Raw genomic sequence first — 14,009 nt, forward strand, 5'->3', positions numbered from 1 at the left:
GATAACAATTCTCTCTGTTGATCAAATGTTAACTCACTGGACCCAGATACAACCCCAACGGATATTTTAGGGACAGACATTTTACCCTTTAGTATGCCCCTTTGAATTAATGTATTCTGTAAAGCCTCTACTACGTCCTGTTTCTTTGCTCGGCCTTTCACCACCTCAAGCCTAACCTCATAATGTTCAACAACCTTCCACAGTTGTTCCTTTGTTAATCGTACCAATCCATCGACCGACGGAGCTTCCACAAACTCCTCAAAAACATCCATAACTCAATATAATCAACTAACCAATATAAATCAACCCTAACAAACGGGAATCTCCTCTCCCATTACAAACTCCTCCTATAAACTACTCCCATATCAGCCATGATCTTCAGCCCATTTAAAGCGAGTAACTGTGCGCACATACAAAACAGAAAAGTAACTAACATACTTCGTAAGAGCTGCCCCGCATCTAACTCCGTAATGACTGACTAACCACTCAGCTAGTCTTCAGTGCGTTCACATCAGGGCTGGACTGGGACAAAAATTAGGCCCTGGCATTTTTGGCCCAGACAGGCCCACCCCAATCGGTCGGACCACACCAGCACAAAAATACTTGCCTTATATACTCGTCTTCTATACTGTGCTGTACAGTCATATGACAAACTGTAGTATTCCCCCAAACCACTACAAAGACGACTACATACAGTAAGCAATGGTACCAGTGCAAGTAGACCAGTGTACTCAGTGATCAGATTCCAGAGCGAATTTACGAACGCAGCCTTGTTGTTCTAGATTTTTTTTTCCATTATCAACCTATCATTGCGCTTTAGAGTAAAACAAAGCACGCAACTGTCGCGTCTATCTTTTCATGGCAACTCTACATTGTGATTTACAAGGGATATTAACTAATATTAAGTAATATTATTACTTGGTTACATTTTGCAATTGATCCGCGGTACACATGCGTGCCGAACCGTGGGGGGCGATCCGTTACACCCCTAACAGCTACCTACGTATATTTTCCTTACCGGGTCAACGGTTACAGGCTGACTCGGCCCCGCTTCTTCTGTATCCTCTCTATCCTCTGTATCTGTACCCTGCTCCCGCTCCTCCCTGCTAGCCTCCTCTTCAACCCTAACCCTAACCCTAAACCTCTGTATCTGTACCCTGCTCCCGCTCCTCCCTGCTAGCCTCCTCTTCAACCCTAACCCTAACCCTAAACCTCTGTATCTGTACCCTGCTCCCGCTCCTCCCTGCTAGCCTCCTCTTCAACCTGTTGCTGTTGCTGCTGTGGTAAACTTGAGGGTGCAGCAAACATGTCCCTAATGTTTACACATTTGGCAGCATCTTCCTCGAGTTTCTTTTTGTTTTTCTCCCTAAGTTTTTCCCAGCCTCCCTTCCGTTTTAGTGTGCTTTTGCGCTCCATCTCTCTCAGTATCTATCTAGTAACTATCCAGGCTAACAACATTTATTTTGCCGGCCGGCTCGGCCCAAAACTACCGCGAAACTGAGACGGAGGTCTGGTGCTGCGTGCGTGCGTGACCCCTGCCCCCCCCCCCCCTTCTCTCTGTTGATTGGGCCAGCCCAGTGTCTGTATCGAAAATTGCCCAATGGGCCGCTGTCCCTGATTTATGGGCCGTTCAATGGTAGCTTTCGATTTATGGGCCGTTCGATGGTAGCTTTCGGCCGGGCCGGCTGGTAAAAAAATAAAACCTTTTTTTTTTTTTTTTTTTGCCAGTCGGCTCGGCCCAAAACTACCGCGGCCCACCGGGCAAATGCCCGGTATGCCAGATGGCCAGTCCAGCCCTGGTTCACATGCAACTCTTCCACCCGGCAAATGCCTGGTGGCGCCCCCGCGTTCAACACACCAAAAATAACAAACGAAAACAATAAACAAGCGTTAAGCGCTTCTACTCCTAGCATGGGGGTTCACGTATAGCTCTGATGGTATCTAAACCACCCGCCCTACCTATCCTTCTCTGCTTTGCATAGAACACAGCACTCACCAAACTCCAGCCGAAGATCACAGCCAATATCAAGAGTTACGTCCTTGTCGGTGTAACAGAGTTGGGAATGTATGTTTAGTTGTGGTGAATGTAGATGAGTTTCGCCGTGCTTGAGCAGCCCTGGTTGTTGTTGGAGCCCCCCTTTGGAGTTTGGGTGTACTGCAGGTCTGCGCGTTCTTTTGTCCTTCTCTTGTTGCCGTACTTACGGTGGAACCAGAACATGGCCGCCATCTTAATGGGTATGTGCGCTATGTAAAATGCTCCTCGTGTTTTGTTGTTTGTATGGAGAATCTTGTAATGTAGGGTGAAAATGTTGGTGTAGTACTGTGCTGTTTGTTTTTACATGTATTGTGATGATGTGAAACAGAACATTTATTGTATGTTATTTTGAACGCGCAGATTTACAAGAGTTGCAGAACAGAGAAGAATTGTGTTTTATGTGTCTTCTCTGCAGGTATGTTGCTCCACATGTTGTTTGTAATTGTTATTTGTAAATGTTTGAGGGAAATTTGTGTTCTTTCTGTAAACAAATTGTCTTGATGTGAAATGTACATAGACGGTGGAAAGAGAACATGGCCGCCATCTTAATGGATTTACAAGAGTTGCAGAACAGAGAAGAATTGTGTTTTATGTGTCTTCTCTGCAGGTCAAATAAAAGAATTGAATGAAAGAAGGTTGCCTGTTTGACCATCGTTACACTGGTGCCGTGACACGTCGATCTCAAGATCAGCTGAACGCCGATCTCCGTGGATGCTGCGTGGATGCCAGGTCTTAGTGTGATATATCAAGTGTGGTCAGAGTATTATAGTAAATGGTCATTCAGTCTGAGGTCTGTGATTACATCAGTTTAAAAAGTGCTTTGATTGTTTGGTTTTTATGTCCTGCTGTAACTTTATATTTTTTTTTAAACATTATTTTTTATTTTATTTTTTTCATTCAGTAATATTACACAACGCAAGTCTGTACCACTATGGCTCAGAGGCCAGGTTTTAATGATGAGATTTTTGCCAGTCCAGTGTTGCCTATGGGGAGGGGTGCATGGGGGGCATGTCAGAGCAGAGCAGACAGTGCTGTCATCGGTGGGTTGAATAGTAGGGAGGTGGGGTGTTCCCAGTTGTCTACTGACAGTGGTAGAGGCACAGGGTCAGGTCAGGACCCAGGTTGTGCTGCTGTCGGACAGTTTACAGGGGAGGCTCCTCCCACATCCACACCCAGTGTTAATGACACTGAAGCTCTTCATCACCTTTCAGACATGATGGGTCAGCTAGGTGCTCAGATTGGCGAGTCCATTGTAACCAAGTTAATTTCAGCTGGTGTAGTTCACTCAAGTAGTATGAGCAGTGCACACCTCAACTGCACATCGCCTCCAGATCCTGTAACTGATCCTAATGTTGTTAGACAGGAGGTTCCGCGCGTTACTGTGAATGTAAAATCAGACAGGGAACCACCAATGTTCCGAGGTGATAGTTCTGATAAGTGTTCAGTCCAGGACTGGATTGACATGTCTAAAGCTTATCTGAGAAAGCAGAAATGTCCAATGCATGAACAGGCTGAGGAGACACTGACAAGGCTGATGGGTAAGGCAAAGGATGTCGTGAGGGTTGGTTTGCGTAGCGATCAGACACTTGATGTGAAGCAGAACCCTGATCTCATCTATGATATCCTTCTCAAGTACTTCAGTGATGTGTCATCATGCCTCCCGTTGTCAGATTTCTATGCCACTCTACCCAGACCCAATGAGAACCCTGTAGACTACTGGTTGAGGATCAACAAAGCAGCTGATGTAGCTGGTGAGGGCCTTCGCAGACAAGGTAGGAGGATGGAGAACGTGGGTGAAGAGGTAGCACGGATGTTTGTCAGGCATTGCCCGGACTCTGGACTATCCCGTATTCTGGAATGCAAGGCTATTGAGGAGTGGAGCTCACGAGACATACAGTTGAAGATTGATAATTATCAGAGAGAGCTGAGAGCCTCTGGCAGGACCGGTAGTTCTGTGCCATTGAAGAGCCATGCCACCGCCCTCCACACTGTGCAGTCTCATCCAGAGCCTTCGATTCAGTCTGTGTCTGAGCAGTGTTCCACCCAGTACCCCCCTGCTCCTGCCCATGGTCCAGTGTACCACACACAGTGTCCGCCTTCTACCCTCATTCCTTCCCAGGACCATGCTTTAGGCCAGCTTCCGTGCCACTCCTCCGCGACTGCTGTGGCCCAGAACACTCAGCAATCTGAAGACAGGATTCTTGCTCGCATTATGGAGAGGCTGGAGCAGATGATGGGGAAAGTGCAGCAGCGTGACAGTGCTCCTCGTGGCGGAAGATACCAGGGTGGCGCCCGTGAGAAGGCCTGCCGAGTCTGTGATGACAGTAGACACACTACCATCTCACACTGCATGTCAGAGAGGCTGTGCTTTGTCTGTTTAGCCCCAGGTCACACAAAAGTTGAGTGTTCCACCAGGTCGTCCCGAGCACCTCAGCCTCAGGGAAACTAGGTGGCCTGTATTCAGAGGGAGAAAGTATAGGTCGCCAAGTAAACTCCCATTGTGAGGACGAATCTAGTGCTGAGACAGTGTATATAGCTCTCAAAAGCTCAAGTGATAACTCTGAAGATATTGTTTATCAGAATACGCATACAATTAGTGGTAGTGACAGCCTTTTCTACACACCTGTGACAGTTGGTAATACAGTGACTCTGAATGCTATGCTAGACAGTGGGTCTATGGCTTGTACAATGAGTAAGACGGCAGAGGGAAAGCTTAGAGAGGTTGGAGTTGCTACAGAACATAACCAGTTCAGTTCAAATGTGGTGCTTGTTGGCTGTGGTGGTCGCCGTGTCAAGCCTGAGTCAGCTTTCAACGTGGAAATGGAGGTGTATGGCTGTAGGATTATGGTTCCCACTCTGGTAGTTGAAGGCCAGCATGATGAGTTGATACTAGGCACCAATGTTATTAAATATATCCTCCGGCAGTATAAGCAATGTGATGGCTACTGGAAGGCTGTGTCTACGCCCTGTCCTGCTGGCGATCCAGAATCTGAACAGTTTCTCTCGATGCTCGCTGGTCTGAACCGTTGGCGAGGTGACGTCATACCTGACAAGATAGGCACAGTCAGGTGCAACTCAGCCGTGTGTCTTGAGCCTGGTCGGGAGTACCTGATGTGGGGCAAGCTACCCAAGTCCACTATTGTGTCTCCTGGTAGCGCTGTGATGACAGAGCCCACATCGTGTCGCTCAGCTCCAAGAGGGGTTCTGGTGGCCAGAGTTGTTACTCCTTTGTGGGGAGACGGATGGGTTCCATTGAAGCTGATCAACTCGTCCGACAGGCCCGTCTTGGTAAGACGCAATGCTAAATTGGCCGACGTCTTCTCCTGCATTGCGCTCGAGGACATGGATGAGACCGGACCTGCTGAGGTCCCACTACTCAGTTGCTGTCAAGTAACCCCGTCCAGTGAAAATGCGGCCCGCACTGTTGATGAGGAACTGAAGTACATGGGATTGAGTGGGCTCGACATACACTCCTGTGACGTGTCTGAACAGTGTAGAAGCAAGATGGCTGACCTGGTTGTGCGCTACAAGGACATCTTCTCACGCCATCACCTGGATTGTGGAGAGGCAAAGGGCTTCATACATCGCATTCACCTCTCAGATCACAGGCCATTCCGGCTCCCATTCAGACGAGTGCCCCCCAGTCAGTATCAGAAGTTGCGCCAAGTACTGAGTGAGATGGAGGAGAAAGATATAATCAGGAAGTCAACCAGTGAATATGCATCTCCGTTGGTTCTTGTATGGAAAAAGAACGGAGATCTCCGTATCTGTACAGACTTTCGCTGGCTGAACAAGAGGACCCTGAAGGATGCTCACCCTCTCCCTCACCAGGCCGACTGCTTAGCTGCACTTGGAGGTAACTCCTTGTTTAGTACTATGGATCTAACCTCAGGGTTTTATAACATGCCACTACACGAGGATGACAGAAAGTACTCTGCCTTTACAACACCTATGGGCTTGTATGAGTATAATCGCCTCCCGCAGGGCCTCTGTAATAGTCCTGGGAGCTTCATGCGTATGATGACTAGCATTTTCGGAGACCAGAACTATCTGAGCTTACTGGTTTATCTGGATGATTTATTGGTGTACGCCCCTGATGAGAGGACAGCTCTGGAACGCTTGGAGATGGTGTTCAGTAGACTGCGTGGTCATAACCTGAAATTGGCCCCCAAGAAGTGTTTTTTTCTCCGGAAATCCGTCAAATTCCTCGGCCACATAATTAATGACAACGGTGTGTTGACTGATCCCAGCAAAGTTGAGAGCATCGCAAAGATGACAAGTGCTGACCTGATGGAAGCGGACGGTGTAACCCCCTCACAGAAACGAATCAGATCTTTCTTGGGGATGATCAATTATTACCAGCACTTTGTGCCTAGCTTCTCCGCTATTGCAAAGCCTCTCTTCTCTCTGTTGACGGGCCAGAAGAGAAAAGGGAAGGTGAAACAGTCCAAACAAAGGTCACAAAGCAGGAAGTTGAAGGTTACTGACTGGACCCCCGAAACGGAGCAGGCTTTCCAGAAGCTGAAAACGGCGCTGGTTGAGACGGCTGTCCTGGCTCACCCTGATTTCAGCCGTCCCTTCATGCTGTCAACGGACGCGTCCCTTGATGGCATCGGTGCTGTCCTGTCGCAGATCCAAGAGGGTGAAGACCGAGCGAGGCCAATCGCATTCGCCAGCAAGTCCCTCTCTCAGTCTCAGAGAAACTACCCAGCCCATCGGTTGGAATTCCTAGCCTTGAAGTGGAGTGTCTGTGACAAGTTCAGCCATTGGTTGAAGGGGCATGATTTCACTGTTTGGACGGACAATAATCCATTGACTCATATCATGACGAAGCCCAAGCTGGACTGCTGCGAGCAACGATGGGTGGCTAAGTTAGCGAGCTATAACTTCGACATCAAGTACGTGCCAGGCCCACAGAATGTTGTCGCTGATGCCTTGAGTCGTGTGCCTTTCGTCAAGCAGAGAGTCAGTCACAGATTACTTGAAGAGCCCTACAAGAATCTCCTCTCCGAAGTCCAGGATGTGTCGAGTGCTTCTGTACAGGACGCCTTCCGGTCGTCCAATGATAGTGGTGACACTCCACGCCAGGCAGAGAGTTACGCTCAAAGTGTCCCATCACCTCTGCATGTCCACGCTCAGTCTATGGAGATGGATGAAGTGTCTGTTGTTCTACAGTCATATGACGATCTGTGGGAGGTCGGAGCAAGAACGCGTGCTGTAGCAGTCTTGCACCATTTGCCTCAGTTAGTCCCAGGTGGTCAGGACTCACTTCCTGCTTACAGTGAGAAGGAACTCCGGGATGAACAGCTCAGAGACAGAACTCTCTCTCGAGTCTTGTACTATGTGGAGAGACATCGGAGACCCTCCAGGAGAGAGAGAGATAAGGAATCAGTCACAGTCATGAGGTACCTGAAGCACTGGGAGAAACTTGTTGTGAGCAATGGGATACTCTACAGAGTCTCGAGGGATCAAGTCGTGAAGTCAAAACGCCGCCAGTATGTGGTTCCTGAGTCTAAGAAAGTTGAAGTTCTGAGAGGTGTTCATGACCATGCCGGCCATCAAGGTCAGTTCAGGAGTCTTGGCTTGGCCAGACAGAGGTTCTTCTGGCTCAACCTCGACAGAGACGTAAGAGACTACGTCCGTAACTGCCAGCGGTGTATTGTCAGTAAGACTGTTGAACCTGCTGCGAGGGCGCCTTTGCAGAGTATCACATCAACCAGGCCACTTCAGCTGGTTTGCATTGATTTCTGGTCAGCGGAGGACTCAAGGAACAAGTCAGTTGATGTGTTAGTTGTTACTGACCATTTTACAAGAATGGCCCAGGCATTCCCCTGCAAAGATCAGTCAGCCAAACAGGTGGCGAGAGTTCTATGGGACAAGTTCTTCTGCGTCTTTGGGTTCCCAGAACGTATCCACAGCGACCAGGGAGCTAGCTTCGAGAGTCAACTAGTGAGTGAGCTGCTCAGAGTCTCCGGTGTCAGAAAGTCGCACACAACCCCGTATCACCCGATGGGTAACGGTAGTGTGGAACGTTTCAATAGAACTCTCGGTAACATGATCCGAGCGCTTGAACCAGAGGCAAAAATCAACTGGCCGAGGCGTTTGCAAACTCTGACGTTCATGTACAATAGCACAGCGCATGAGTCAACTGGCTATGCACCTTTCTATCTGATGTTTGGGCGTACTCCTCGTCTCCCTGTCGATATACTCTTCCGGACAGTCCTGAATGATCCAGCTGTGGTCAGCTACGACAAGTATGTGATGTCTCTCACGAAGGATCTGAGAGAAGCTATGGTCATAGCCCAGGAACATGTCATAAAAGAACAGCACCGTCACACAGAGCTCTACAACAGACGAGTGAAAGGGCCCACCATTGACGTCGGAGACCGTGTGCTGTTGGCGAACAAGAGAGAGAGAGGAAAGAGAAAGGTGGCTGACCGTTGGGAGTCTACTGTATACACTGTGGTGGATAGGAACTCTGAGACTCACACATATAGGATACAAGACACTGTCACTGGACGAGAGAAGGTAGTCCACCGTAATCTATTGTTGTTGGTGAACTTTCTGCCGGTGTATGATACGAGTGTGATCTCTGACCCAGTTTCATCCCTGTCTGCTGTTCATACATCAAATGAGCCAAGTGACATGTCCGTGTCGGAAGTGGAACAGGATTCCTTGCCTGGGGAAGTGAGTAGAGGAACCGCGTTCGAGTCGGAGAGAGTGGATTCCTGTCCTGGGAGTGAGGGAGGGGAGGTTGAAGACATGGAGTATGGGGGTAGAGCTGTTCGGGAGAGGGATGTTCCCTTGACTGTTCCAGAGCCCAAGGATCCCAAGGGAAGAACCCTGGAGTGGGTCACCCAGTTACCATTCCCTGACCACTCACGGACAGAGGCTACTAACACTGTAGTGTCTTCAGTCTCGTTTGCCCCTCAGAGGGTTCCCGAGCAGATGGCTGAGGAGCAAATGGTAGATCAGTCCATTAACTCTGATTCTAGATTTGTGGTTAGCGCTGATGATTGTACTGATGTTTCTGGTAACACGAATCAGATAGATGATGCTAGTGACACACAGCGTACTGACACTCTAGCTTCTGTTACACAGTGTGAACATCCTAGTACAGTCACACAGGTCAAGTCCAAGTTTGGTCGCCTTATCAAACCAGTTGACAGATTGATTTATACTATGTCAGGACAAGACATTATCCAAGACACTAAGTCAAACATTCGAGCTGTTTGTAGGTCAGTGTTTCAGGCTTTCCACAGTTAGATAAGCCGAAGCTCAGTTCAGTGCATGTATACACTGTGCACACTGACATCCTATGACATATAGGTTTGTTCGTTATTCTGATTGTTTCATAAGAGGTTGTGGCCTCTTGAAGGCTAGTAATACACAGTGAAAAAAAAAAAGGGTCTTGTGGGGTGTAGAACGCATCCTACCGCCAGTAGTTGGTTGGAGAGATAGGTTACCTCTCTTTCCACTTCATCCTTATAGGATACTTTTCAAGTTGGCTGTCCTGTCCTTTGGCGGCCCTATGTAATAGTGTAAAAAGTAAAAAGTAGTATTTAAATGTATAGTTGCTGCTCAAGGTTGGCGAAATTCAGGGGAGGTGGGTGTAACAGAGTTGGGAATGTATGTTTAGTTGTGGTGAATGTAGATGAGTTTCGCCGTGCTTGAGCAGCCCTGGTTGTTGTTGGAGCCCCCCTTTGGAGTTTGGGTGTACTGCAGGTCTGCGCGTTCTTTTGTCCTTCTCTTGTTGCCGTACTTACGGTGGAACCAGAACATGGCCGCCATCTTAATGGGTATGTGCGCTATGTAAAATGCTCCTCGTGTTTTGTTGTTTGTATGGAGAATCTTGTAATGTAGGGTGAAAATGTTGGTGTAGTACTGTGCTGTTTGTTTTTACATGTATTGTGATGATGTGAAACAGAACATTTATTGTATGTTATTTTGAACGCGCAGATTTACAAGAGTTGCAGAACAGAGAAGAATTGTGTTTTATGTGTCTTCTCTGCAGGTATGTTGCTCCACATGTTGTTTGTAATTGTTATTTGTAAATGTTTGAGGGAAATTTGTGTTCTTTCTGTAAACAAATTGTCTTGATGTGAAATGTACATAGACGGTGGAAAGAGAACATGGCCGCCATCTTAATGGATTTACAAGAGTTGCAGAACAGAGAAGAATTGTGTTTTATGTGTCTTCTCTGCAGGTCAAATAAAAGAATTGAATGAAAGAAGGTTGCCTGTTTGACCATCGTTACATCAGCACAGTCGGACGGCCAGCTCCCCCTCGTCACCAGCACCCAAACCAACGTACCAAATATACTAAACAATACATTAAATCCAATCCAACCAAAACCCAATAACTATAACAAATAACCATGCGAGTCTCCCAATATAGAGTTGGACACATCCAACAATCCAATCCCGAATATCAACTATGAAAAGGGAGAGAATATTGCTCTCACCAAATTCACTCCCGGACGAGCACCCAATTTGTTACGCTTGCCTGGCTCTTGACAAGGTGACAAAAAGGGAGACGACACATGGATAACAATAATAGGAGATTTATTAAAGAATATAAGGTTTAAATAGAAATAATGATAAAGATAAGAAGAATAGTAACGACAACCAAAAACGGCTGCTGGTCGACAAGGAAGAGAGCGAGTCCATCAATTTGACCCACTCTTAAAGTTCCTGGGACAATTAGGATGATCACCCCCACCTGTGCCCATCTGGAACCAAGAGAGAAGGTCAACAGGACAACAGATGTATAGCGCCCACTATTGGTTCAAGTGTGGATCGTCACAATAGTTTAGATCATCGTTTCTCAACGGGGGCGTTCAGACAACATCGGGGGGCGCTGGAATAAACATTTTTTAAAGGGGGGCGTTGAGGTGTTCTTGGGGGGCGGTCACGCATAAAGTATTTTTCTCATGAAAAACAGCTGTAAGCAGTGTTATTACGGGTACGTTCGTACCGGCGAGACTAATTAACTAGTTAGCCTTCCAATTTCTACTATTTACTATATAATACTAAAGAAAGGGTATACAAATGAGTGGGGAAGCTGGACCAAGAAACCAATAACGTACAACTTCCATCCAGAATGGGAGGAGGACTTTTTTACACAATGTGATATTGTAAGTGTGTCTGTCTGATCTGCAAATCTACGATGGCTGTTTGGAAGAAGGGAAATGTGGCAAAAGAGCGAAAACGTACGGCTGCAACGATAGCTTCTTATCGCGTCAGTCACGTTCTTGTTAAACACAAGAAGAAAACAAAGACGGTGAAAAAAGCGTTTCTCGAGGCTGCAGATTGCCTTTTCGATGACAGATCCACAGTGGCTGATGACACCTTGCAAGCCTGCCTACACCTTGCAACCAGCTCCTACAGCCCTGACTACTAGAAACTAGCTGCCTCCTCCCAGTGCCAGGTCTCCCACTAAGGTAGAGAAATGCATTTATTTCCTCCTTTCAAACTAGGGAACTACCTGTTTTGTATCTGGTTTACTTTTCTGTTTGTTGGATCAGTAGTTGGCTATGGTACTGCAGACTGGCTGTCAGTGTGTGAGTGAGAAAAAGTGACTGTGTGTGTGTGTGTGTGTGTGTGTGTGTGTGTGTGTGTGTAAGTAAGAGAGAGAGAGAGAGAGAGAGAGAGAGAGAGAGAGAGAGAGAGAGAGAGAGAGAGAGAGAGAGGGGGAGAGAGAGACTGGCAAATGTGTGTGTGTGTGTGAGTGTGTGTGTCTGTGTCTGTGTGTGTATGTGTGTGTGTGTGTGTGTGTGTGTGTGTGTGAGAATAGCAAAGAGGGAGGGTTTGTGATGGTCTTCTCCTGTGTGGCTGTGTGACAGAGAGAGAGAAAGTGTATTGTACTATGCAGGCTGGGAACTGTGTGTGTGTTTGTAGTACGTGCGTGTACGTTTGCGATGTTTAAACTAGACTGGTAGATCTTGGCAGACTGGCTACTTGAAAAGTAGATCTTGGTTCAAAAAAGTGTGGGCACCCCTGCCTTATACCATACCACCATACCAGAACATCACAGCAGGAACAACCTATTGTCGTCTATTAAGTTATCTGTTGGCTGCTAAAATGAAGAATAGTTCTTGAGCAGTTTAAGACTATTTATTCAAACAAGGCAGATACACACAGCATACGTTCGTCTGGTCTGGAGATCTGGTCAGCTGGGCGGGGTCGCAGGAAGTAGAGAGAGAGAACAGTTCTTGCCCAGGAGATTTATACCCTTTCATATATGCAAATACCTTCACCCATGGCCCAACCAAAAACAGAGGTATGGTCAAGGAGCCATAAACCGTTATTCTACAGCTTGTTCCTAGCCTCTTATCCAATAATGGGCCTTTCCCCCGTTCTTTATCCTAATATGGTCAGTGTGTGTGTGTGTGTTTGGTCATCTGGCTGTTTTGAGAAAAAAGGGCGTGTGTGTGTGTGTGTGTGTGTTTGGTCATCTGGCTGTCATAAAACCCCCCTTGTCAGAGGACATGCCCTTGCAGGCCCTATACAATTCATGGTATGTGTGTGTGTTTCAAGTAAAATATACTACACTATCTCAAAAAAGCGATCGTATTGTAACCAGTCCGGAAAGCTCTCTGTCGCTTACCAATAATCGAACCTAGAGAAATCAGCTACGAATGTCCCCTCCCCTCGCAGGTTCATAACAGTATATTACATAAATGTATTACTGTTAAGTGTTGTTGTGGATGTTATCCCTAGTGCCATTCTGAGGTTAGCATTGCGATGTGTTCGTCTTAACGTTTACAAACTAAAATATACGATCGCCTTTTTGTGATATGTTGCTCCTCTGATGTCCTGGAAACGAACACATAAGCACTCCGAACAGCTGTCAGCGTCTTTTGTAATTTTAAATAATAATAATTTTGCCATTTAGCAGACGCTTTTATCCAAAGCGACTTACAATTACGAATTACAGGGACATTCCCCCTGGAGTAACTGAGGGCTAAGTGCCTTACCCAAGGGCACACTAGTAGTGGTGTGGCTTCAGGCGGGATTTGAACTCACAACCTTCCGATCACAAGTCCAACTCACTATCCACTAGACCACCACTACCCCTTTTGTTGCTATAGGAAACCACTACTCTGCTTGCGATTGATCAGCTGTCAGCAGTGTTATTACGGGTACGTTCGTAAATGCACGAACGGTCAGTTCGCTCGGGCAAAACCGTATTCAGTCAGAGCGCCCATCTCTGAGCGCTCCCAGAGCGCAGAGCTCTGAACTTTGTTATGTTTTGATATGAGAAATTCGAACTAAGTGGTCAGTTTATGAAAATAATACCATAGAATACTAAATAAAATATTTAAATAATAGCCCCCTAGCGTTTGCCGCCATATTGTGACACCCCCCCCCCAAAGTCCAATCAAAAATGAATAAATATTAGCATCATAAAACAGCAATTTGGCGAAATGCAACACCAGCACACTTAAAAAACAAACAATGTTAGTTGTAATATACAGTTTTGTAGCCTACTGTTTGTTCTGCACCGGACATGTGTGAAATCGCTGCTGTGTTATTGTTGTTCTGTGATATAACACAGAATATTAGTCAACATTAATATTCAGGGAAGAAAATAAGCCTACTTTTTTTGATGGGGGGCGGTAAGAGACCTGGATAATGGACAGGGGGGCGCTGGCCCAAAAAAGGTTGAGAACCACTGGTTTAGATAAGACATTGTATGCAAACAGACATAAAATCACCGTATATTTTGGGTTTGACAAGGTAAGACAGTAGAACTAAAGTCATTATACAATTGTTTTATTAGGCAAATATAAATATCAGGAATTTAAATTATTATTGAACAGTGTTATCCGAGGTCGCAGATTGTGCCTTGAAGATTGGAAGTAGACGTCATCTCTGTTCTTCGTCAACGGATCTTTCTTTTCTAACGCTCTGCAATAAATAACAAACAAGGGACGAATTTAACTAAATCTATTCAGGGGTACTTCAGGTTA

Source organism: Nansenia antarctica (assembly GCF_963989245.1).
Source record: "Nansenia antarctica genome assembly, chromosome: 8".
NCBI lineage: Eukaryota > Metazoa > Chordata > Actinopteri > Argentiniformes > Microstomatidae > Nansenia > Nansenia antarctica.